The sequence below is a fragment of the Lagopus leucura genome, unplaced genomic scaffold (genome assembly GCF_019238085.1).
Source record: "Lagopus leucura isolate 7727_CA_CO unplaced genomic scaffold, USGS_WTPT01 Super-Scaffold_100004, whole genome shotgun sequence".
Lineage (NCBI taxonomy): Eukaryota > Metazoa > Chordata > Aves > Galliformes > Phasianidae > Lagopus > Lagopus leucura.
The window spans coordinates 23360463-23382660 of NW_024962264.1; the positions used below are offsets into that span (position 1 = coordinate 23360463).

Here is a 22198-nt window from a genome sequence, read left to right on the forward strand (position 1 = left end):
TTTGTTTCAATTTATCTTCTAATTTCTATTGCACCATCTACACAAGTTCTAATGACCATTTATTGTATCCTGAACGAGAAGCTTTCAAAGTTATTAATGAGCAGACCTATTCCAAAGAAGCATCCTTGTGTGAACACCTCTTCTGAGTCAGAAAATCATGAGCTGCAACTTCCGAAGAGAAAGAAAAGATTATCCTAACCCTGACTGAAAAAACCCATGCTGATTAACCTACACTGAGGTCCTACTGGAGAGAAGGTTATTACAGGCTGAACCATGTCATCTAGTCAATAAAAAAACTAAAGTTATTATCTTTAAAGCTAATCCTATGAAACTAAGTGCAGCTACTTGATGTACTTGAAAGAAAATAAGTTTACTGAGGAAATTCAAGTTTTAATTTATTCATTTATGTGATTTGGTGAAGAATTCAGTTAAATAAATGTCAAATTATTTTATTATTTAAGCTATAAAAATGTAATACATTTTGATAAATATATTTCAATCACAGCATGGCACTATAGGGAAGTTAAGTTTTGAAGGAAAAACAAGAAATTTTGCATATATTAATTTTATTAATAGTGGAACTATAAATTAAGCTTCCAAAAGTTGTGAAGACTTATTTAAACTTATACTTTGAAGAGTTTTTTCAATTTCTTTTTCAATTTCTGTGATTGAATTCTTCCCATACACTGTAATAAATAGGAAACAGAACTCAGTGATGTTATAAACGGATAAGCTAATGTTAATATAGTCTTTCAAAAATAATTTGCTAATTGATTGTAAGAGAAATGTTTTGCCATAGTTTGCTTGAAGTTTTTATAACCCCCCCAGTGAGTTTTGACTTACTTCCTGCTCCTCTGCTTAAATCCTGGCTTGTGTCATGCAGCGAGAAGAGCCTAGAAGCCCAGCTGTCTCTGAGCACTGCTACATCCTGTCTCTAAGGGATTTCTAATCTCCTAGCCTGGCCAGAAAATGGTATCCCTTAGAGATGAGGATGCTAGATACTTGCCCCTCTAGACCAGCTTTCAGGGAAACTGGAAAAAAAGATACTCGATTTATGTTTGTGAATGAAACAAGCTAAATGCAGAGATATCAGATTGTTAAGGAATTATATTTCTCCACCTAGCACAACAATTCAATGATAGTCATCCTGGATGAAAATCTTCATTTACTTACTGCATCCAGCCAATGTGAATCCCCTTTCCACCACGCTGCCAAAGGCTGACATAAGCAGTGCTTAGAATAGCTCTCAGGAACACTAGAGAACAGGATCTTTCTTTTATGTTATTTATTATCTATTCTGGCTGATCTTCAATATTTTCATCATCTTCATAGGAATCATGTTTCCTTCCAGTGTCTTTCACCATCTTTGGGGACTCTTAAACATTAGTATCTACACTCAACAGGAGAAACTGAAGATACTGTACGTGACTTCAAGCTAAACTGTGGAGTAATGTATTAGGAAGGAAATAATGAAATTCTGGCAGATCTACTTGTTTTACTTGCAAGGAGAACTCTGGAAAACGTGTACTTTTAGCAGCAAAGTGGCAGACATGCACAGAACCATATGCAAAGTGTAAGGCAAGTGTCTAACAAATCATATTAACATTTGCATTTCTGGCTTCTGTAAATTGTTATTGGCATATTGGCATTCGGGCCCTTGAATTAAGGGAGAGACTGACAGTCTTAGCTCAGAGATACCACACTGACATCCCCTCTACCATTCTAAAAGAGAAATGATAAGGGGAAAACAATTATCAGAGAAACCCAATTTTTGTTTCGTAGGTACTCAGCACTTTTTGAAGACTATCATACTATTTTGAGGGCAAGGATTTGGGTTATCAATTAGTTACAATTCTAAAAATATTTGGCATGACGTATTATCTTATCCATGAGCAGCTCTACAGGAGGGCAGATCAGCATTCACATCCTCTGCTTCAGAAACAGCTTTTAAAAATAGGTGGCTAACTTGGAGTTATTACCTGAGAAGTAGGAAATACAGTACAGGATTTAACACCAGGGAAATATGATTATGATCCAAATATAACATACTTTTCATCTATTCATTCTATTTCATTCTATTACTAAGTATACTTATCACTGTTTACCTCCAGCTTGTTATTTCTTGTTACACATGTGAATTTACTATTCCATTAAAATAATTAACAGAAATGCTGACTTCTTTCAGTCAGATCCTTTACATGAAGAAATAACAGAGTCTACTTATCTCAGCTACTGATGCTAGATATTGTGAAACAAAACACTTCACATGATAATTTATTTCTATATATTTTATACATATCTATTACAAATTAATATGAAGTACTAAAACAGAAAAGATTTTTCTCTGTGCTTTGGCCAGCATTTAAGTTCCAGCGAACAGAACTCTGTTCTGTACGCACAGCTCTAACTTCACATAAATCCAGGGCAGCTTGAGAACTGTGGGGTCACAGCCATCTTCTGCTCTTTTCTCTACTACTGAGTCATAAATTACTCCAACAATTTTAGCTGGCCTTGTTGCACTGTGTTTACTGGGAATCATCATAGTAATGTCAGTGGGATCACATTACAACTTCGAGGTTAAAAAAAAAAAAGCTCCATGTCTTCTTTGAAAAATCATAATGATAAGAAAATCATTTAAATTCTAGTTATATATGAAATGTGGAAATACAAGAAATTGACCATAATTTGATTTTTTCCCCCTTCTATTTCAACTGCATATCTTTCACAGAAAAGGTACAACTTTCCCCTACGATCTATCATGAACCAACCACTTTCTCATTGAAAAATAATATTTCTAAACTACTTTAAATATTTCAGAAGTAAAAGCATTGTGAGAAGTATTTCAATTCCATGCAAAAACTTACTAGTTCTTACTTTGTGGATTTAATGTAGCCAAAATAATAATAATCATAATCATAATCATCATCCTGTGAACTCAAAAAAAAATAAATTAATGCACTGGTATGATCGTGGTGAGGAGGAAAAAAGAGCGAATGGTAGCATTTCACTATCAGGTAACTTTAACACTGTATTTTAAATATAAATACGTGTGAGTAGTAACAAAATAAAATGACTTGTTGTAATAAGTAATATAAATAAGTTGTACTTTCAGGTAGCTAATTAATGTTTCTCACAGGAAACATTTTTTCAAGGAAGGAATGTTTCTGAAGAGAGCATTGGTAATTGTTCAACTCAGTTTCTCCCCTTGCAGAGCTCATTCTTTGTCATGAAGCACTGTGAAAGTACTTATTTATTATGCTCTTTTGCCATTTGCAGAAAACATTTTAAGGGTGACCATTTTAAAATGACACCTGTATTTAGGCAAGACAAAAGCCTTAAATAAACTGATAATCTCTTGTCTATTTCTGGTTTACACTGGATGGTCATCATAGAAGCAAGATTTGAGTTTTCCACAGGCTTGTCTCATTACAGAAACAACAACACAAATTAGTACAATAAACTTTGCATTTTATGATAAGATAAAGAACTTTTCCTGAAGGTTTGTTTCTTGGGGAAAATATTCTGCAGTAATGATAATTCAGTGTTTGGTTATTTTCCTTCATTTGAACTGAGATGTAGGGATCTATTTAGATTTATTGCAGAACCAATTAACTCTCAACTTCTTTGAAATAAGAAACTTGTGCTCATAGTGATATTGGTTAAACCAGCAAAATGTAGAAAAGTAGAACTTGTCCTGCTTTTAGCCTATGAACTGCCTTTCACAAGTCAATCAACATTTGACATGGAGAAGAGAGACAAATCTATTTTCATACCTGCTAATCCAATGCATAAATTGCAATCTATACTCTTGGTTCAAAACAAGACAAAGAATGGAGTATCAATGTACTGTTTTCCTCATGTGTAAAACACACTTCTGCTCCAATGGATATCAACTCACACTCAAAAGCAAACATTTTCTTTTTTACTTGAAATGCTTCCGTGGGCAGGCATGATTTCTAAAATGGTTTGAGTATTGTTCTCAAGTACTAATCCACAAAGACCAGAGCCTCTACTTTTGTGATGGTTAGAAGTAATTTCCATGAAGAAATACTCCTGTAGACACTTAACTTTTGAAATAACAACAATAAAACCTCAGAGAAAGTTTTGTGGTTTCTCCAAAACAAAAGGAAATTTTTTTCCCCCCTTCCTCCCTCCCTCCTGCCTCCCCGGCATTCAGCTGCAATAGGCTATGCACTCAACATGCTTTTCTAGCTTCACATATTAGTGAAGAAGTCCAACTACTTATTTTCTATAAAAACTGAAAAGTTGCTTAAACAGGATTTACTCTAATTTCTCTCCAATTAAAACTGAATGCAAAGAGCTGAACGATCTTAATGAATGCAAACAGAGACAGCAAGGGTATTAAATTACATTAAATACATTAAAAAGTATCTAGCTGTAATTTTAGCTTTTAAAACTCCACATTTTTATTTTTTTCCCTACATTCACTGGACAAGAGGAAAATTTATTTACATGGACAAAGAAACAACAATATCATGGAAACAGAAAAGATATATACTTTTTTTTTTGTTGTTTGTTTGTTTGTTTGTTTCATTCTATACTTCAGCAAGACAACTGCAGCATAGCAATTCAACATCACAATCCTTACTTTAGTTACTTCATGTCTCCATTTTCTTGCTTTACAACCTAACAAGCAGTGGAACTTTTTGTAGGTTGCTTTTCAGTGTAATTTACCATATGATACTTTTTAGTCTTGTCATCTCTCCAGCTCTTGCTTGGATAGAGTCTATCAGGCTGCTTCCCAGCTGGCAGTGCTGAGCACAGTGGAATCCAGGTCAATATTTGCTGGGTGCCAGTGCTACATAATGAAGTTAGTTTTGTTTGTATGTTGTAATTTCAGTTTTCTTCACCATATTTTTTACTGTTTGAAAAGATAGTCAATTTCACTTTGTGGACTCACAGTTCCTCAGCTGACTCATATAAGGAAGATTTGGGGAACAGAGTGGTAAAAGGTGAGCACACATACTTTGCACTGAAAATATAAATGGGTTCTTCCCACTCAGGGGTTATACGAAGGGTTATCCTGCTATTCAGAAGGAACTGTGGAGTAGAAAGGTTATTTTGTGAGGTTAGGGCTTTCTTACTCCTTTCTCCTTCAGTAAAACAAAAACAAAGAAACTGTCAGCAGTCTCAAAACTGTGAAAAAATAAAGCTATTCAGGTCAGTCTTGAGGAAGAAAGAAACATGAGATTGCTAGCAGTGCAACATAGATACAAGCAATTTCAATCTGATTTTCTATAGAGGCTAACAAAAATGCTAACTTAGAAACTGGTTTCACAATTTTGAAAGCTTCAGGTATCCTCACAGGATTTTCTGTAACTAATGGAAGGGACAGGAAGTTTTTTTTAAACAAGGTTTTTTTTTTTTAATTATTATTATTATTTTAATATTATTTTTTACAGTTAGCAGTTGAGCTCCATAAAGACAAGGAAAAATAATAGTTCATATATTTTCCAAAAGCACTGTGAGTATTAAGAGCATTTTATTTGTTGCACAGCCTTTTGTTTGTGCCATCTAGAGTAAGAGTATTATTGATCATTGAAAATTTGTGAAACAGGAAAGAATAAACTTTTCCACCGTGGCTGAAAATGCCACTTCCAGCATTAACCTAAGTGCCCGACACTGATAGTTACCACTGGAGCTATTTGTTAAATATAATAGGCAACATTTTTCAGTATATGCATGTGGAGATTCTATTGGTACCAGGGAGACCTAGGCTAAGCAAAAGAGAGTATTTGGCCTCAATTGGTAAATATTTCTTGGTAGTCTCTTTCTGTATATGGATACAGCCAAATAAGAGATAAATCAATGGGAAAAAAACCTTTTCAGTCCTTTTACACAATGCCTAAATTGTGTATATCGTATAACTTGAAGGAAGTCTTCAGGATTCAAATATATATGAGCATCGTTGTTAGTATGAGTTTTCACCAGTAGGTTTCAAAATGTAACTCAGGTATTTGGCAACTATGTGCCATTATTTGTGAATATTTTTCCAAAGGTTTTTGAGTTCGCTTAGACTAGAGGAATAATTTTAAAAAATGAAGTGGAATTTATGTTATTTTGCTCTCTCTTTTGGACGCACATGGCTCTGCACAAAGATATCACTACTATGATGACATTGTTCAAAGAACATAGAAAAATTCTAAGGATAAGGATAGTTGTACAGTGCTTGAATCTTCTGGATTAGGCAGTCTATTCCAAAAGATCTCAGTAGCAACTGGATTCTTAAATATCTTCAGAGAATTCAGTCTCACAGCTCTCCTGTCCAGCTCAGCAGTGCATGCTGCTTGAGTGGGGCACATGATTGCCAATAAAACTATAGACTGAAGGCTGTCCAATTGATCATAGGTAAGGTTAAAAACAAGATTTGGAAGATTCTCTTAAGGGTCATTCCTCTCTGTGATCTCTACTTTTTATTGACTTCCAAGTTATCTGTTTTTGGAAAACAAATTCCTTACAGCAGAGACACACGCTTTTCATTGTATTAAACATAATACTTAAAGTATGGGTCAAATAACTAGTAATGCCATGACATGATCTTCCTTCCATGTTCTGGACTGTAATCCCACTCAGTGGCCACATGAACCAATTTTGTAAATTCAGCATTGTGTTTAAATCCCAGCAAAATTGCTTGAGTTATTCAAACATAAATCTTTCTAGGACTGAGGCCTAAGGCTATGTAGTCCCCAGGGCAGAAAAACTTCTTAGTTTGTCTTGTACACGACTGAATGCACTGTCAGACATAACAAATAAATAATGCAGTGGAAATTTCATTATACAAATCACAAGACTTTTTTTTTTACAAAAATATCATGTTCCCTTGTGGTTGAAATATTATTCCAGCCTAACTCAATCTTGAGTTTGCATTTCAACATTATGTATCATAGCATGGCCAAATACTGTGTAATTCATCCAATAGATTCTTCATATTTACCATTAACAACAGCATAGATTTCCAAGAACAGTATACAGATTTTACCATTTCTTTCCATGATTACAGTGACTGTAGTGCTACAACAGAAAATATTTGCTTAATTTCAAATATTTCCTTTCATTTTTCTAAGGATTATTATGCATTTTGTCCTTCTAATTTTACACTGATAATATCTATTCCATATATTCAGCTGCATGTTAACCTGGAGTTAGTTACCATGCATTTTCCTGACTTGTGGTTGTATCCATGTATCTCTGCAGTAATACTTGAGATCGGCGTGGTAGTGACATCTTTTCCAGAGAAGCAAGAACTGCAAAGATCTGTAGATTTCAGTGTCTTTTAAGCATTTCTTACCCTGAACTAACAGAAGTTCTGCCTACAGACTACTATAATATCACATCCTGTTGGAGAAGCCTCTCTGTCTGTTGCAAGGCAGAATCTGCTACAACAACGATCACCAACAGTTTGTCAAATTTATTCTAAAAAAGTTCAAACAGTGGAAATTCCACTCCCCTTCTGAAATAATGTGTGCAGCAGTCTTTAACGTTAGTTTTCCTTCACATCTAACCTGAATAATTCCTTTGTAATTAATTAAATGGTAGGTATTATATTCTATTTCTACACTGTGTTTTGTTCCCTTTTCTTCTCGTGCCAAACCTTTGAAATTCTTTATCGAGATCAGCGCTTCAGCAGTAAACAATGAGGTGGTTAAATGATAGATCATTCAATTCTCTGGAGTTTTAAGATCTGCACATTGAAATGTTTTGCCTTTCATCCCTTGGTTTAGTTTATTGGACAGAACTAAACATATGAGGACTCAATCCGCTCCTGTCTCCCGTTATAATAAACACTGATTTTCCTTGTCCGTGCTTAATTTCCAGATGTTAATTCCACTCATTCTGATAAAAAAATTATTAAAAATTACATTAGTATTTTCATCCTTCTTTGGCTAGAGCTACTGGCATAACTTTTCTCTCAAGCGCTGTTTATCTGTGTTTGTGCTCCACAGCTTTCAGGGCTTCACTACTAGCTCTGTTACAATTCATTTAGTGAAGAAACAAGCAAAAGGAAAGAAAAGGAACAGAAAAAGGAGAAGTGCTTTTTTGCTGTGACTCTAGAACCAAAAAAATCAAGTATTCGGTGGTGCAACTTACTAATGCTAAACTAATGCTAAAAAAAGGCAAACATTACAATAACTTTAATTTTACCAACCTATTCCTCTTTCTGGCAGGTTGTCTGGAGAAGTTCCATGGGTAGTTTCTTTTCCTGTCCAGGCAGCAATTCTGTAAATCTTCCTGTAGATCACCTGCTTTCTTCTGCCATTTCCTGCACTGAAAGCTGGAAGCCCAGCACTCTGTAGTCTCCAACCATCTGATTTTTTTCAGCTGAGATTCATCATCTGTGCCTAGCTGAGGTGGATGCATTAGGTTGTCATGAAAGAAAAGATCAGTGCAACATTTGGGAAGCATTCAGGTGTATATATTTTAATTCAATCCCTCTTCCAGGACTAATGTATTCCTTCTGATTACATTCCTGACACGAGTATTCCTGTAACTCCTTACTCATTTTCACCTATCACATACTTCTTTCTTCCCCACTTCCACCATTACCCAAATTCTAGAAGGAGCTTACTGTTAGACTGCTCCTTCTGGGACCTGGATGTCAACTTCTAAACAATGGAACTAGTTACCAGACTTAAATGGTGGCACTGAGCGTGTTGTATATGCCACATTGATTGCTCAGTGAACAAAAGTCAGGAAATCTTTTTCTCTTAGGTATGTGCTACCTTCTTCCTATGGATGCTACCTGCCATTTCTGATGAACTTCTTGGATTCAGTTTTTAAACATGTCTGTTAATGAAATCATGATTATTGTCAACACTGTAAAACAAATACAAAACAAAAGCCTTCTGAAGAAAAACACGGAAAATACAAAACATAAAGGAGCCTCCAGAAAAGTGACTTGCCTAATTAATAGGGCTAAGACAGCATCATCTAAGACAATGCCATTATAAACAGCATTCACACTTTGGATAGGTTTGGAGGGAAAAGCTATACCAGATTTCAATAGTGTTTTGCTGAGAATAAACAACAAACAGCAAAAATATCTAGTTTAAGAAACTAGTAAGACTTACTTCGAAAGCTAAAGGTTTCTTAGCAACAAAACCCTGTAACTAATGTGAAGCAGCTGTGGTAATTTTAGAAAATGGCTCAAACTGTTGAAAAGCCTTTAGGAAGCTGATATATAGAGAATAAAAGGAACCACTCAGCTTTAAAAAGATTTCCCATTATGGAGTGTTATGTTATTTTATAACTAAATCTTAGTCATCCAAAGTTTACATGCCACAAAATGCTACTTATGACCATGTAGCTGGAATTTCATCACATACCTGAAATTCTCCTAGTAAAAAGAAAGTGCCGATGGCTGAGCGCATATTCTTTTGCAGTATAGGTGCGATTGCTGTATTTCAGTGAGGCTGATGCCACTTATGGTTTGATTTATTATATGCACTTGGAATGGGATCCTAAATAATTGGAATCAATTTCTCTAATCCTGTAACTCTCAGCCTCTATTGGAAATAATGAAAGCCACTTGCTTTTTGTAAACTTTGCATATGGCTGATTGTCAGACATTAGTTAACAATCCCTCTAACTTATCTGTTTTTTAATTTTAATTGGAAATATCCATTAGCCTGAAGAAGTTCATATTTTAAATACAGTATTTAGAGAGAAAAAAAAACCCACAAAAACAGATGTGTGAGGAACAACAAATCTTATTGGTTTACTCTTCACACTGCTACTGACTACTGCATTAAACATGGGTTTTAGTTTTTCTATTTATTATACCGTGGTCTCAAAAAGCCTAAAAATTTTGAGAAGCACGAATTAGTATTAGATAATAAGCACATCAACTAGCTTCAGCTAGATTCAAAGAAACTTAAATGCTTTCTTTAATAAAGGTCATGTTGGAAAAATAAGTAAAGTCAATTAAACTATATTGATTATGCAGAAACAGCAATACAAACTTCTGACTATGATGAGTCGGATGGGCCTCCAGATAAACCAGGGTTGACCTACATAACTGATCTGTGTGTACAACGTGAAAAACTGTGCAATCTGGGCATATCAAAATTAATGTTTTTAAATCAAAATTTGCCATTGGGACTGACTGCACATGAGAAGACCTGTATTCAGACCCATTCACTTGTGCTGAAGTGTTCAACTCCCATTTAATTACTAAATTAGCCTTCACTGCTTTTTAGCAGAGATAACAAAAGGGATGTTTTTTAGACAGGATATTATATGAGACAAATAGAAATATATAGGCTGTGGTATTAAATGATAATTATTATAAAAGCATATATCTAGTCAGCTTTAGAAAAATTACATTTTTGAAATAATTGCAAAAAAACCCTGCCATTTCAGAAGGGTCAGATGATAATAACTTCAAGAACGAAGTTTGAACTCCGACAGACTCCAAGTAAGAAGGCTAAAGATTACAGTTACATACAAACAACAACACAACAAAAAAATTTGGTACAAAATTTGTGATATTCAGTGGCTTTAAGTTGGATGGAAATCAGTTATGCTGGCAAAGTTTTACTTTTTATCTGTAAGCATTCTTAGAAATAAAATCCAACTCAAGTAAACAAACAAAACCAATTTTTTGGGAATGTCCAAAGAACTCAAGCTATTGTGTGTCTGCTGTCAAGCTATTCATGTGTCTAAAGTAGAACATACCTTGAAATCTACCTATTCTTATTTTCCATTTCATGGGAATACGTTAAATAGATCTTCAGCTTCATGTTCCAAATTTCAGATCATGCATCATGTATTCATCATTAATGCCATTAATTACTTATTAAAAAAAAACCCTCATAAAATATCTGTTTTAAAATAAGAATGCCGTAGAATGTACAGTGAAAAATTATTAGGCTCAAATTACCACTATAAAAGCTGCTTAAAATAATTCAAACTAATTTTTCTATATGTTTCCTCAAAATCTTCTTTTCTCTTTCTCCTTCACTAACATGCGATTTCCAACCTAGAAAAATAGACTGGCTTGGATTTTTCTTGAGCTCTGTGCTTGTGTCAGCTTTTATTTTACGCTGAGTTCAGTCATCTATCTTTTCACTTACCAATATAAATAATTATCATGAAGCGACAAAAACTAAAGCAAAGTCAGCATCCATGTTTTTTTGAATAGTCAGGCTCTTTGGAACATGTTCAGCAAAACACTTAGAGCCCTCAAGAAGAAAATCTGCAAATGCCTTGAAGCCCACTTCTGTGATATACAATACTAAATCATAGCAACAAGTACTTTAAACTGATATCCTTTCACAGACAGGAAACCATCTCAGGATGAAACTGTCATACTTGGCTGCTAATTAGCTAACTTCTGGAGTACTGCAATTTGAGAGTAATAATAGAATAAGAGGTCTCTTTCAGTATTCCTGAGTGATACATTGACTTGAAATTGTGCCAATGGCCTCATCACATGCTTTGGAAATGCATTCAGAATAGACTTGTTGATACCCTGTTTATATCATGTAATGAATTATTAATAGTAATTGTACAAGATACCCAGTCTAACATTCAGAATCTTTATTCACCCATAGGCTCAAACTTCATAAGATATTTTGCATCAGCGTGTACCTGTATGTGGTCCTTCTGCATCTTCAAGAGCTACTCTGAAAGTAGTCCCTCCTACTTTATGATGTTGGCCTATGACATCAAAGGTGGATGTTGGTAGTATGGCAGTAGAAGTTGAATCTTCCCATCAATATTCCATTGCATGCTGTTGCCGTGTGACAGATGGTGGCAGAGGGTCACTCTGATAGAATGGTGTCAGAAGCAAAGGTGTATCATTAAATTGCTCCATGTGGAAAGAATATCACCACTAACATTCATCAAAGCTTGCTGAACATTTGCAGAGACCAGTCAGTGAATGTGAGCACAGTAAGGCAGTGAGTAGTGTGTTTCAGCTGTGGTGACATTAGCCACCAGCAGTTACAAGTATGAGTATGTGAATAACTACTTTAATCTTTACTCTGTATTCATATAAAAAAAATTGCATCTATACAATATTAAAAATATTTATTTTTCACTAATATGTCTTTATGACCATATTACACACCTGACTTGCCTCTATGAATAGAGGGTCTGTTTTTTGTGTTTAGCATCAGGAAGGGAGCCCCTGAATGGAAGATGGACTGAATTCTCTCCTTAACAGTATCCAAACATTTAATCATATTCCTCAATTTTGACCAGTTCGAGTGAGACTTTCAGGATGCCTTTTCTTTAACAAAAGATACAAAATATCTTAAGTAATTTAATAAATGTATCCAGTTGACTTTCAGCTCTGTTTTAATACTCTGATTGTCTTTATTTGTAGACGGATAAAGTTATGAGACCTATAATTCAAATAGAAGAGAGAATAAGCACTCCAGATCGACAATTTGATTAATATAAATAAGGATGAGTCTAGTTTAGTGCTTCATTTGTTCATGTCAGCAATGATAAAAAACCAACATTAATGATGATACCAAAAAGCTGAACTTTTAAAGGTCTAACAAATATTCTTGCACATGCTGCAAAACAGCCCTGTTGATTCTTAAATATTAGGTGTGTTAGAGAAAAAGGGAATATAAAAGAGTAAAGCTGGAAAGAATGAAACATGGTTAGCTGGGGTGGATTTCCTACAGCCTGATGACCAGTTCCTAGTTTTTAAAGAAAAATTTCATCAGTTTTATGAACTAAAACCAAGCATATGTGCAGTAAACATATATCAATGACTATTGTGGGAATTATCCCAGTGGCTGAAGAAAAAGTTCAGCATGTGAGAGTCTTGTTCCCAAATCTGTAGTACTTGTGAAGGGAAAACTGCAATCACCAGATCCTGATGGCATCACATTTAGGGAGAAAACTAAGAAAAAGAATCAATCAAATAGTCACAGCTTAGATTATGGTGTGCTCTGCATGTCAGGACTAATACTCTAAAATGGATCTGTTGGCACAGTAGTAAAATTACAAAGTAGTGTGTAGGAGATGAGAGGCTTCTTTATTCCTTCCAAGTATTAAGATGCATAGGGTGATGGTTTGAAAATTCAATCCTATTTATGAACAAAATCAACTCAAGACTATTAGTCCAGCAGGATAAGAGTATGGAAGACAATGGCAAACTTCATACATATGATGAATACATAAATGAGGATTACTACTGCAGGAGTTGGATTTCCACCTTGAAAGCATCAGTATTCATCTTTTCATCATGACTATGTTGAGTCTGAATGTTAGAGAGTTTAAATGCAGATATTAAAGAGACAGTTCACAAAGAATTAAATAAGAAAAAAAAATAAGTGTGCCTCATAAAAATTGTGTTTGAAAGACCCAAACCTGTCACATTCCCTGTCAAAACAGATCTCTCCACCATATACAATTTCTTGATTTCTGTTTTCCAGAATCCATTCCAGAGCACTTCCACACATATTCACCACCAACACCAAAGACTGCTGCTAAGAATGAAAAAAACACAAGCCTCCATTTACTAAGGCTGACATGATTTGTCACTTCCTTCCCATAGGACCTGCTTCCTGTAACTGTCTCTCCAGGTTACACCTTCCATCTTTACAGGCTCCTGCTCAGACCACTTGTTCTCTGTGGGAACATAGATATGTCCCCCATATAACTGTCTGCTACATTGCTAGGAATGGTAAGATATTGTACAAAACTCTAGAGATTGAGTGAACAGTATGCATGGATACCTAGTACAAAAGTTGAAATCAATGTATTTGTGAGTTGATCTTCAATTTCTTGCATTGTTGGTCTACAGACTGCTAAACTGCTGCAAATAAAGTGCAAAGAATATGAACAAAAGAATAATTGATTTATTAAAAAAAAAACTGTCAACATTCAGGACATAACCCCTATTTCCAGCGGGATCATCCCCAAAATATTACATCTGAGTAAAAGATTATCATCTTCTGTTCTTGGAGAGAATTTCAGCTCAAAATCTGAGGAGCCAAACCTGCAATAAACTCTGGAAGTTTCTCCTTTTCTTGCAAGGTTCATTTAATGAGTGAGACATTTTCTTTCTTTTTTTTTTTTTTCAAAATGTTTTCCTTTATGTGCTACTCTACTAACTATCTAAAGTAAATCTATTTCATATACAGCGCCACTTGAAGGAGGCAATCTTTTAAAATCAATTAATTTCACTTTTTGAAAATAATTGCACTGTTACATTTCTTAGTATAACAAAAATAAAGCAGAGGTTTGTTTTTTTGGGGGGGAAACCAACTTCGCTATGCTTAAAGATACATAAAAGGATAGCCTAGGGCTTTTATGATGTAGAAGTAAAATTAATAGCTAAGTGGTATGCTATACTTTGTCTAAAAAAGCTCATTTAATTTTATGGCATGAGGATTGCATCTGTTTTCTTTTTTCCAGTGATATTTTACAAAGGTTTGGTCCACAGATTTCAAAGCCATTTATATAACAAAAAAAAGACTTTAAAAACACGTAAAGAGCTATTGTGAAAAAAGAATAATGAATTTCCTAATGCTCTCCAGTAAGTATCCAGTATATTACTGGGAGATCCTTCATCATAGAGGGTGGTCTGCTGGTAATGTACAAAAAAGGATAGTGTACAAAAATTAAATTATTTGACCTCACATCATTATCTGCCACATAACTACTTAAAGCACACTTCAACAATGTACTCTTAATGTGCCGTCTGTTACTTGCATGACTCATTCATCTTTCACAAAGAATAAGTGATTTGTATTAGATGAGAGTTGCTAAGGATGTTTTTGGGGCTAGCAATTGCTGTCATTACTATGTTAAATCACAGGCCCAAGCCTGGGACAGAAAGAGACAGGCTTATCATGAGCCAGGAAAACAGCACCACAGGACTGATAGCTCTGACTTAGGGCCTTGTTTAAAAAGTTATGACTCAGTGCAAGCAGCCAAGGATCCTTAGCCTTCCTCAGTTCACTCCAAAGCAGCCATTAAGAGCCTAATGTTCAGGTTGCGTGTCTCATTCTGATTATTTTTGGGAAGTCGATCACAGCAAGCCCTTTTTTTCCTAATAAGCATTCATCTTCATTTACTGAATGAAGGGCGCTCAGTGAAAGCTCTATACATGGGACAGGATAACAGTCATTTCTGCCAAGCTCTGCAACTGTACGGGTGCATGGATTGTGAGACTCTTTCTTGGTGTTGTTAAGCAAAAAGCACATATCATAATAGCTTTTCCAGATACAAGTACAAGCAAAGTATATATACGAATAATAATTCATGAGGGGATGCAGCCCTTTGATCTAAATCTGAAATTAGCATTGCTATAACTTTATCGTAAAAGTACATACAATACAGGATTATATTATGCAGCAGTAACAAAACTGTGGAAACATCAAGATAAATTTCCATGCTTTTTCTTACTGCTGCATACTTGCAGCCAGACTTCTTTAGCTGCATGCACTCAATTTGACAAGGCACGCAGAGAGAATATACATTATGCTTAACACACAGTGAAATTGACCTTAGATAACTTGCATATACTTAAGTATGCCATTATTTTAAAACCCTTGAAAATAGTGAAAATAAGTTTTCTTTTCTTGATTTCTCATTCAGTAGTACTGTGAGATGTCTAAATAAGCCAGCATAAATTTGATAGGAAGAGATAACAGATGAGGAGATAAAATTCCATTTTTTCTTGGGAGTAAGAAAGCTTTTTCTGAAGTTATTAAAGATGGAAGGAAAGACTGACATTTTGTCAAGAAAGAAAATACCACAGATAAAAAATACTCCATGTTTGCTGCATGATTTATTTACTCTCATACAAAAATGGAACATTCACATGACACCTAATAATATGAAGAACATCACTAAGTCATTTTAAAAAATCAATTTGAACTACTTGAAATACTTAAATTCAAAGCCTCATGGTCAATCTTGCCCACCTTCTACCTTCATGTGTCATCATATTTTGCAATTCTCTTCCTAGCTCTAAGATGTCGTCTTCACTTTTCTGAAGTGTTGTCTGCTGATGTTGCAGATAACGGGGGAATTTCAGCATCAGCCCCCGGGTCCTCGCCCACAGTTGGGCTCTTACTAGCACTGTAAGGTGGTTCCTATGTTGTAAACTACGCTCCCTTCAGATAAAGCTAATCCTGGAAGATGTGCAGCTCCAAATGGGCAGTCAGAGAAGGAGACCAGACCTGAAACCATATAAAGAAAAAGAAAAGCACCACACAGCTTGGTGTCATCTGCAAACTTGCTGAGGGTGCACTTGATCCCTCTGTTGATGTCACTGATGAAAATGCTAAAGAGTACAAGTCTCAGTATTGACTCTCGAGGGACATCACCTGTCACTGATCTCCAATCAGACATTGAGCCACTGACCATCACTATCTGGGTATGCCCTTGCAACCAGTTATTTGTCCATTGAATGGTCCACCCATCAAATCCATATCTTTTCAATTTGAAGGGAAGGATATTGTGGGGTACTGTGTCAAAGGCCTTACTGAAGCCTACATAGATGACATCAGTGACTCTTTCCTTGTCCACTGATACAATCACAGCATCATACAAAGCAGTGAGGTCAGTCAGGCAGGATCTGTCCTTGATGAGGTCATGCTGTTTATCTCATATCACCTCCCTGTCTTCTATGTGCCTTAGCATAGCTTCCAGGAGGATCTGCTCCATGATCTACCCCAGCACAGAGGTGAGACCGACAGGTCAATAATTCCCTAAGTCTTCCTTTCTATCTTTCTTAAAAGTAGTTATGACACTGACTTTTTTCCAGTCACCAGGGACTTCACCTGACTGCCATGACTTTTCAAATATAATAGAGAATGCCTTGGTGATTACATCAGCCCTCGGGACCCTGGGGTGCATCTCATCAGGACCCATACACATATGGGCCTTCAGGTTCATCTGGTGACCATTAATATGGTCTTTGCTTTCAGTGGGAGGGGGATCATTCCACCAGTTCCCATCTACCAAACCATCCACTTGAGGGCTGTGTGTACAGCAGTTGTCAGTGATGACTGAGGTAAAAAAAAAAATAAAAAATAAAATTGTTTAGTACCTCAACCTCCTCACTGTCTCTTGTGACTAGCCTGCCTATGTTGCTCACTAGGGGAGTTTATGTCCTCCTGGACTCTCCTTTTCCAGTTCATGTACCTATAGAAGCCTTTCTTACTCCTCTTTGCACCACTTGCCAAGTCCAGTTCTGGTTGGGCCTTGGCCTTCCCAATCCCATCGCTGCATAGCCTAGTAACATCCCTACTCTTCTCCCAGGGTACCTGTGCCTGCTTCCACTGCCTGTGCATGCTCTTCTTGCTCTCCAGTTTGGGACCAGTGGGTCCCACTTCACCAAGCTGGTTTCAGCTTCCTTTCTTGACTTCCTATAGCTGGGGATGGAGAGCTCTTGTCCCCTGAGGAATGGTCCCTTAAAGATCTGCCAGCTCTGCTCCTGAAGGAGCTGCTCTGAGGGCAGTTTTTCAGGGGTTTTTGTTGACCAACTCTCTGAAGAGCTGGAATTTGGCTTTTCTAGTATTAAGTTTCCTGATTTTACTCTTTGCCTGATATATTAATAGGAAGTAATCAAAAACAAGGAATTCTGAAGTAGATAAATAATATTTTTCCTTGCCATTCTTTACAATTTTTTTTTTTTTTTTTTAAACATCTTTCAGAAAGTTAAAAGACTGAAGGACACACTGATATCAGCTTGTTGGAAGACTGTGTGTGAATTTCTGACCATAAGTAGGATGTCATATTTAGGCCAAAAAAAAAAAAAAAAAAAAAAGTAGGAGAAAAGAAAAAAAAGGAACTAAAAGGTGTTCCTGTTACTTTTGCAAAGATTCCTTTTGAAGGAAACTGTGAGGGATAACATAACAAGATTACCTATGGAGCAATAAAGCTTATAAGTTATGTGTACTGTGTTCCAAATCTTGGCAATTAAACAAATGCTTTATGCCAGTGTTTACTATGAAATACAAAAGCATGAAATCATGGTCACTTTTCAACACATTCTTCATCCAGATACTAAGTAGGTTAGATGAATTGGAAGACATGACATTGAATGGTCTAGAGTTAAACTCCTTAACCCACGCTGATAACACTGTACAGTGTCAGACATTCAAATAAATGGTACTCTTCATTACATTGGACACTGGTCAATTCAGACTCATAAATGCCAAGATGACAAAGTAGTTGAACCTCAATAAAATAATAAACAGTTACTGCGTTGAAATGCACACATGGTGAGGCAGTAAGCAAGTTCCTACATAAGTTTACCAGCATCAAGCACCAATGATTCCTTACAAACTGTGAGCAGTTACATTAAAGAAAACAATGACAAAGAAAAGAAACTTTCCTGAAAGACATAAAATAGAATGATTTGAGACCCACTAGTTAGAGTGCAATCCACTTGTTAGACTGGAGTTTCTTATAAACTACAATAAATTAACAATCTGGAAGCTGTTGTTAGACTATTAGATGACTTAATTTACACAACATTTTTGAGTTAGACACTGAGGGGCAGATTTCTTTTTAGTCTTCCTGTTTATAGATGCTAAGAAAAAGCATACTAAACTACTGTGGGCATTTCAGGCTTTTGCTAGCTGGTCCTCCCTCTTCTGTTCCTGAACTTTCTTCATGCCTGAATTCTTTCTCTTCCAGTTTTCTGCAGAAGGTGCCTTTATTCACAACACTAGGAACTCCATGGAAACTGTTCCAAATGTAATGGAAACTCTCTCTTTTGCAACACAGACTTTGAAATAACCCGAAGCAGGTTCTGACATCAGACATTTGAAGGTCTGGCTGCTGAAGTTCACAGATATATTATCAGATTGCAAAGCAAAATGAAATTGTCTTTAACCTCAAGAAAAGTGAAGGTGGATGAACACAAGTCTAGGGAACATCCTAAGGATTTCTGTTTTAATCTATTCTGATATTGATGCAGAAATGGTGCATGTTACAGATGTTTAATTGCATCTGGGGAAACATTCATTACAAGTATCATTCATGCCACACTTTATCTATTCCTCTGCTGTACATCTGTGCACGTAGTGGTAATGTGAGAAACTCTCACTACCAGCCCTTTAAATTTTACCATGCCCTCTTTCTAAAAGTGTGCTAAATTAGATACAGAAACAAAGAAACACACCTAAATAAACAAAGGAACATAAGGAACAAGCTGCGCTGCACGGCCAGAAGGAGCAGGTGGAATTGTAAGTTTAAGGAACCATTAAGCACTGTGAACTGTTTCAGTGTGACACAATTACTGGAACACCTGGCTCAAATAAATTAGGATTAATCCATTGGGGGTGTTCTTTACAGTCTACTCTGGCCCCAGAGTGGTTTGACCCTAACCTGTAATTCTGAACCAAAAAAAGAACAAATTACAAGGAAAAGCTTACCAGTTCAGGTGGCTGTCATCAAGGTAATCCATTGCTATGAAATGGACTACAGAAAAAGGCAAGGGAGAAAAATGTGTAAGGACAGGTTTTCATGGACTACTCCAACAAGTATATTCATTTAGTTAGCATGTGAAGTGAATGTAAGTCAGTATGGTTTGCTCAAAGGAAATAGAACCACTTTAAATCAATATCAGGACCAACACTGGCCTTGGTCTTGTTTGTGTTCGCAAGATAATTTTAAGTCAAATTCACTGGCTGTAAAACTGAAGTATCTTTTCTATTCCTGGCTTCTTCTTTTCCCTGTCATCTGATTATTATACAGCCATTGTAACTTTCCAGCTGCAAATACTGAGATCAAAGGATATGCTGTTGCCAAAAGCTGTTTCTAAACAAACCATTAAGATGTTTTGCTCTACAATTGCAGCTCTAGGTGTCTGAAATGTTCTACACCCACCGAGAAGCCTAAGATTCAATTGCAAATAATGGAAACTACTGTCACAGATAGCTCAGTGCCCATTCTCAGCTAAGACAAAAAGGTATATTTTGAGTGCAAGAGTGTTAATTGCTATTCACTAGCACTGATACTTGTAGAAAATGTCATAGCTGTTGAGAAATGTGAGTCAGGATTTACTTTTCTCTATGTATTATGTCCCTATACGGAAAGATTGCAATAGCAGGGCAACTATGTGAAAGATGAGCAGTATGTTTGTTATCTACACTAAATTTTATGCAAATTCACTTATCTTTGAGGGTTTATTCCTGGAATACTATGCCAAATATTTGGAGTCAGATTCTTACTGGGGTTCTCCCTCACATTAAATGTGTCCACTTTATAACAATTTTTAGCAGACGGCATGTTGGTTCTCCTAACAGAAGCTAGCTCTTCTATTAGAAATACGTAAAAGCACACATGAACTGATTTATGAATCGAAATTAAAGTGAAGATTATCTGATTTGCAATGCAGAGCTACATACTCTTAAGTAGCTTCTATTTGTAATGTTCCAGGACTTTCTACATATGGGTCACATCTAAATCCTGTGTATCAGAAATATTTTCATTTAAACTTTATAAACTGGCACTAACACATGTAAATTGTGGTCTAGATAAATATTCTCTAGAAATTGAAGTGAATCTGGCTCCTACTGACAAGATAAGCCTAACAACACCAAACTTAAGACCGCTACTGGAGATGTGATATAAGTAGGTTTTTAAATCAAGACTGATGCTTCTGCTCGTTTCCAATGAAAACTGCTAGATCCTTGCCTGCAAGTGTATGAACTTCTGAAGTATTTCATGTCAGGTGAATGCAGGATTTAGGTTCTTGGCTTACCATTTAGATTTTCTACTTTGTGATCCCTAAGATAATCTTCTACTGTTCATCCCTTCATAAACAAGTCTTCAAAGGACTGCACTTTGGAACAAGGATTATTTAACTTTAGGTTCTGCTTCCATGTAAGAGGATGGTTTGTCCCACAACCTTGCCTATGTTTCAGCGCTGTTAAGCCTGAAACACATTCTAACCTTTCTAAAAAGAATAATCAGATCCTGCTAAAAAAAGCTTTTTTTTTTTTTTTTTTCCTTGAAGTACAGGAAACTGTTTCACATGGCAGTTTGCTCTTTTTTTCAACTACCGTTCAGTGTCCTGAAAGTACTACAACTCAGTTGTATTAGATGACTCTCCACACAGATGAGGATAAATTTCAGATTATCTGTTTGCAGAAGGAGAGAAATTACTGCCTAAATCCAACCTGGATGAAAACCCTTGTAAAATGGAGGAACTCTTGTTTTAAAAGGCCCTTTGTTTTAAATGCTGGCATTGTTATTAAAGAGGTTGAATTTATGGCCTTTGAATTTCCTTAGATATATCAGAATTTTATAAATGAGATTCAGTATGTTTCTAGATATTCTTGCAGTTGCTTCTTAAGATCTCTACATATTGTTTATCAAAGAAAGCTCAATTTCATGTGTATCTGTCAATGCACTTATGCTTTCTGAAACTGGGAGAATGAGTGTCTCTCTGTAAGTTTCTAGAGTTTTTTTAAGTAGTTCATTTTGGCATTTTTATTTTTATTATTTTAGGTAAGACAAGTCACTACGTAATGAGTTCAGGGTGGTTAATCACCATAAAAAAAAAAAAAAAAAGAGATCAGACATTTTTGGTATCCCTTCCCTGGAGGTTCTTCAAACACAAGCTGAGTAACCATTTTCAGGAACAGCAAAGCTAGAGCTGGTCACGGAGTGAGAGACAGGCAGAGTGACTTAATCCTCCTTCCCAGTTTATTTTTTCTGTCTTAACAGCTATGATTTGTCCCTTTTACTGGTAATATCTGTCTGTAAAGCATTCTATCTGATTTTTCATTGTTGAAGAGGCTAATGTTACTTAATTATAGCCAGTGGAACAAGAGCAGAGACTATTTTATGTTGTCTGTATACACAAATTCCAGTAACTCTAGTAAATTCCAGCAGAATGTAATTTGCACACAGAGGGGCAAGACTGGGGCTCTAAGTATTTTTTACATTAACATATTTTCTCAGTCTTTTCCCCCTGAAACCAAGACAGTAAAATGTATGGTAGATACAAATACTAATGTTTGTTCAGAAAGGCGAGCAGTAAACCCTTAACAAATAATATCACTGTAATCCTTAAATAGTAATTGTACTGCCTAGGGCATCCGATAAAGGATTCTAGTGTTCTTTCAATATTGTGTCAGGCAGATGCATCAATCAAACTCTATAATGGACTAAATTGGGAAACAGGGTACTGGGAATAAACAGTTCCAAAAAGAGGTGAAGCTTTCTGACATGCAGCCTTAACAGA

General features: G+C 35.8%; 1 long non-coding RNA gene across 1 annotated transcript; it reads right to left on the reverse strand.

Moving 5' to 3' along the window:
* Positions 1 to 7598: 7598 nt before the first annotated feature.
* On the reverse strand, positions 7599 to 11720 carry LOC122180533. Its single transcript, XR_006179133.1, has 3 exons — positions 11611 to 11720; positions 8168 to 8364; positions 7599 to 7854 (listed from the first exon to the last, which is right to left on the reverse strand). It is a non-coding gene; the product is annotated as an uncharacterized LOC122180533 (long non-coding RNA).
* Positions 11721 to 22198: the final 10478 nt, after the last annotated feature.